Genomic DNA, 4,530 nt, shown 5'->3' with positions numbered 1-4,530 from the left:
CCGCCAGGAGTGACCAGGAATAACGGTCACAAGCTGGCAGAGGGTAAGTTTAGGTTAGATATCAGGAGACGCTACTTCACGGTCAGGGCGGCTAGGGTCTGGAACCAGCTTCCAAGAGAAGTGGTGCAGGCTCCTACCCTGGAAGTGTTTAAGAGGAGGTTAGATGAACATCTTGCTGGGGTCGTTTGACCCCAGTGCTCTTTCCTGCCATGGCAGGGGGTTGGACTAGATGATCTGCTCAGGTCCCTTCTGACCGTAGAAACTATGAAACTATGAAACTTGGGTTGCTATCCCTGTTCAGGAGGAGATAAAGTATCAGGGGAACTGGGAAAAATCCTGCTATGGCTTAGTATAGTTGTCACAATCTCAGCCTGCCACAGGGACTTGGAGGCTTCACTTTCTCCTGTCTCAGAATTGAAAATCTGTAGCCAGAGTACTGGGCATCACAGTCAGCAGTCTGTCCAGTGCAATTAAAGCTGAGCATCATGCAAGGGTCCAGTGATCCTTATTAGTGCAAAATATGTGCATTGAGGAGGAATTTACAGAGAAAGTTAAATGGCGAGGTTTTATTATTAGTCTATTTGCAGTTTTCTGTCTTTAAATAATTATTTATCTTCAATTTACTGCTGTGCTGAAAGTAATTCAGAAGAGAACCACCCTACTTGTCTGTTTCCAGCCCCTTCCCTGTATTGGACTGATACCTTTTAGGTGATGTAAACCCTCTGAACACACATCATGGGAATATGTTACACATTGTGTTAGGGTATGTCATGCCACTGTGAACAGCAGGTCCCCTAACTCACACAGACCAATGGCGTGGTAAGGATTAACTGGGGAGGTAGAAGCAGTAATTTGTATGCAACCCCTTAGCATTTGTTTCAAGGTCAAGGGGCCACCTGAGCCTCTCAGTTTGTTGGGCTTAAGTAGGTAAGGCACACCAGTTTTTGAAGCTTATAGCACTCATGGGAGTAATGTGGTAAGCTTTAGGCTTGTCTTCCTCTGAGTCCTCAACTGACCTGGTATCCAGTTACCGTTGGATCATCTGTGGGTCAGCTGACTTCAAAGGTGGGTTTGAACCCACACTAAAATGTTATAACCATTCTGCTACCAGCTCCTTCACATATATAGAGGAATCCATTAAATGTGGTCTTAAGAAATGTGTATATACATGGCAAATGGTAACAGTCATGGTCAACCATGCATGCTTTTGGAAGTGACATTTTTCACAATTGGTTGCCCAGCTTGACCTTTAAACAATTGATTACTGTTCCACAGACCAAGCACAGGACACTAAGAAGTTACATCTCTTGTCTTTTGATTTCAGATCAGATAAGACAGGAGTCTTACCACAGAGCTGACAGAAGTGGTCTAATATCTGTGCTAACCTCTCAGTTAAGCTGATTACCGACAGGGAGTATCTTTCACCCTTTCTATTTGCACTTTATTGTAGTGTAATTTCATTCCCTTTGCTCCTATACATGTTTTGTTTCATAATTAATTTCTGCAGGTGTACTACAGCATGTTCTGTTCATGCCTAATTCCCCTGCAAAACACTAAGGTGTCCCTGCTCCTTTATGACCAGAAGCAGCTGAGCTAGACAGCCCTGGAAGCTAGGCAGGGCTCCACAGCTGCAGGTAGCCTTGGCAGGAGGCTAATGAGGGAATTAGCTAGCACCTGCACCCAGTCAGCTGATCAGAAGGAGACAGGACCCTGGGCATATATAAGCCACAGGGATGGGGCTGGTGGGGGGTTAGTTCTCTGGCAGCAGCTGGGGGAGGAGCTCTTGCAGAAAAGCTACTTGGAGATGCTTGTTTGCCTGTTCTGCTGTTGGTAAAATTGATGGGCTCTAGGAGCTCCTAAAGTACCTGGGGCTAGGAGGCACACATTGCTGAGGGAGAAGCTTGCCTTCTTAAAGGGGCAGTGTGTGGCCCTCGGTGTCATTGTTATTATGTTGTGGCCCAGGGGCTTATATTTTTGTTTTTATTTGTACCAGTGGACTGGGATGAAGCTAATTAGGGCACACTGTTGCCCTGTGGGGTCAAGCCAACTCTCAGGATGATTAGAAAAAGCTTACATTTTCTATAATACTTACTAAAATATAAAAGGGTTAAGAAAAATCTAAAGGTAGGACACTTAAAATGAAGTTGGTACCAAGTATTTGGCAAGTGATGCTGGATGTTAAAGTTCAGAAGTAAAGGACAATATGCAATATTGAGCTGTTAGACAGGAGGGCGTGACAATTGCTCACATACTCCAGGTAGGGAAGAGAAATGGAGTCCAAGTCCTTGGTTGAAGAGGGGGTGGGGGTGATGGCTACCTATCCAGGTTGGAAAAGTGTCAGCTTATTACCAATGTTCCTTGTCACCCCAGGTGGTGCTGGGGAGAAAAGAACTCTACCTATTTGCTGTTGATCTCCCCGATGAGTTTGTAGGCAGCCACCAGGTCCCCCCTCAGCCTCCTCTTGCTGAGGCTGAGCAGGTTCAGGCCCCTCAGTCTCTCCTCGTAGGGCCTGCCCTTCTGCCCTCTCACCAAGCGGGTGGCTCTCTTTTGAACCTCCTCCATGCTGGCCACATCTCTTTTGAAGTGCAGCACCCAGAACTGGATGCAGTACTCCAACTGCGGCCTGACCAAAGTCGCATTTGGGTGGGGGGGAGTATCACCTCTCTGGACTGCATGACAAGGTATGGCTGGCCTTGCTGGCTGTGGTCTGGCATTGGTGGCTCATGTTCATCTTGGAGTCTATAATGACTCCAAGATCCTGTTCTGGCTGTGTGCTTTCAAGAGGGGAACTCCTCAGCCTGTATGTATGCTGTGGAGTCCTTCTCTCAAGATGCAGCACCCTGCATTTGTCTATGTTGATCCCCATCCTATTCTAGTCAGCCCACTTTTGTAGTCTACATCTATTTGCAGCCTCTCTCTCCCTTCAAGTATGTCTACCTTGCCCCACATCTTAGTGTCATCAGCAAACTTGGACAGCGTGCTTTCTACCTTCATGTCCGAGTTATTGATGAAGATGTTAAACAGTGCGGGCCCGAGGACCAAACCCTGAGGTACCCCACTGCTCACATCTTACCCATTTGATTACAAGCCATCCACCACTACTCTCAGGGTGTACCCCATCAGCCAGTTTTTTATCCATCCAGTGCTTGGTGTCTTCTGAATTCTAAAAATCTGCTTTATGTATGTTTGCATTTATTAATTAGATATGTATGCAAAAGACAAGATACTTTATTCTGGTTTTATAAGCTATTATAGTATGATGGTATAAGAAAACAAACTCCTACCATGATACCCCACAATTCAAGACATCCCACTCCAGCTCCTCAGCTTCTCATCTAGGAGAGTGCTACCCCACTGCAATCACACAACAGAGCCATGCTTCCCAACCCCAATTCATTTTCTCCATTAAAAAGATTTTCCTCCCATTCTCCTTCCTGTCTCCTCCCACCTCCCCTCTCCTCTGCCTCTTACCTGGGGAGTCCCTTCCACCCCTCCTAAGCCTGTACCTTTTTTCTCTCTCAGGGGGTGGTGGCTATCCCCAAAACCTGTTCAACCTCCCCTTCCCTCCAAAGGGCATGTTTCTGAATTTAAAGCAGTTATAATAAGGAATATAATAATTCCCTCTTGTCTACACCAAATGATACCCTTGAGGATCACCCTTTGGCAGTGGCCATCTCAGGGTGGCCTGCAGCCTCAGTAAAGCCTGCAGGCTGGCTGGCCCCTTTCCTTCTCCAGCTCGGTACACATGCAGTGCTCCCTTAAGTTAAAGCCACAGTGTTATGAATGAAAGCATACAAACCTGAGAGAGATTGATTCACTGTTCTTACTGAAATATGAAAGGACTGCTTAAAGATCTTTTAAACTTTCAGGCTAGGGACAGACATTAAAAATGTCTGAGCCTGAATTAATTCAATCTTTGCTGGTTAGTCTAACCTGGCTAGGCTGAACCAGTTTATAACTAAACAGATATTTTCTCTGAACTGAGGAAATTCAGGCACATGCCTGCAGTGGCTCGGGCTAGAAGCTAGAGGGTGCTAGAGCAGCCCTCCTTTCCCTTCCACAGAGCTGAGCTGAGGCAGGGGATGGCCAGGCAGGTCGGCCTGAACCATCCCAGGCTTTTCCTCACTGGCTGTTCAAGGAGTGGGAGTGTTGCCAGCCCCCTGCTAGCATTCTGAGGCAAGGAGGTATGGGTAGTGCATGCATTAGTTGATGATGCAGAGCTTTTCAATCTCCCTACCTGCTTCTTTATACTGTCTGCAGCAAACTGACAGGTGAGCAAGCCAGCAGGGAGCTGTTAAGTGTTTATCACCTCATCAGCCAAACAATAGCCTGTCTATTAATTCAACTCTTCTTAAACAATTTACCTGGTGACCTGGTGATTAGCTCCAAAAAAGGTCTAAGTGGTTACTATTCTGCCTGCCTGTCCCAGTGAAACTGGAAACACACACACAGAGACACCTCTCAGTATTAGCTAACATACCACATGCCTAGGGTCTGTGGGGTTAGGGTCCATGCTGTGGGTGGGAGGGA

At 46.6% G+C, this 4,530-nt stretch overlaps 1 protein-coding gene across 3 annotated transcripts in view; it reads left to right on the top strand.

Annotated features, from left to right (window-relative positions):
* The window catches only part of ADAMTS12 (ADAM metallopeptidase with thrombospondin type 1 motif 12), a 344,985-nt gene that overhangs the window by 5,086 nt on the left and 335,369 nt on the right, over positions 1-4,530 (top strand). The gene's annotated exons all lie outside the window — the stretch shown is intronic.

This window comes from Crocodylus porosus, unplaced genomic scaffold, assembly GCF_001723895.1.
Source record: "Crocodylus porosus isolate Cpor-Errol unplaced genomic scaffold, CroPor_comp1, whole genome shotgun sequence".
Taxonomy (NCBI): domain Eukaryota; kingdom Metazoa; phylum Chordata; order Crocodylia; family Crocodylidae; genus Crocodylus; species Crocodylus porosus.
This window is presented reverse-complemented; position numbering and strand designations above follow the sequence as displayed.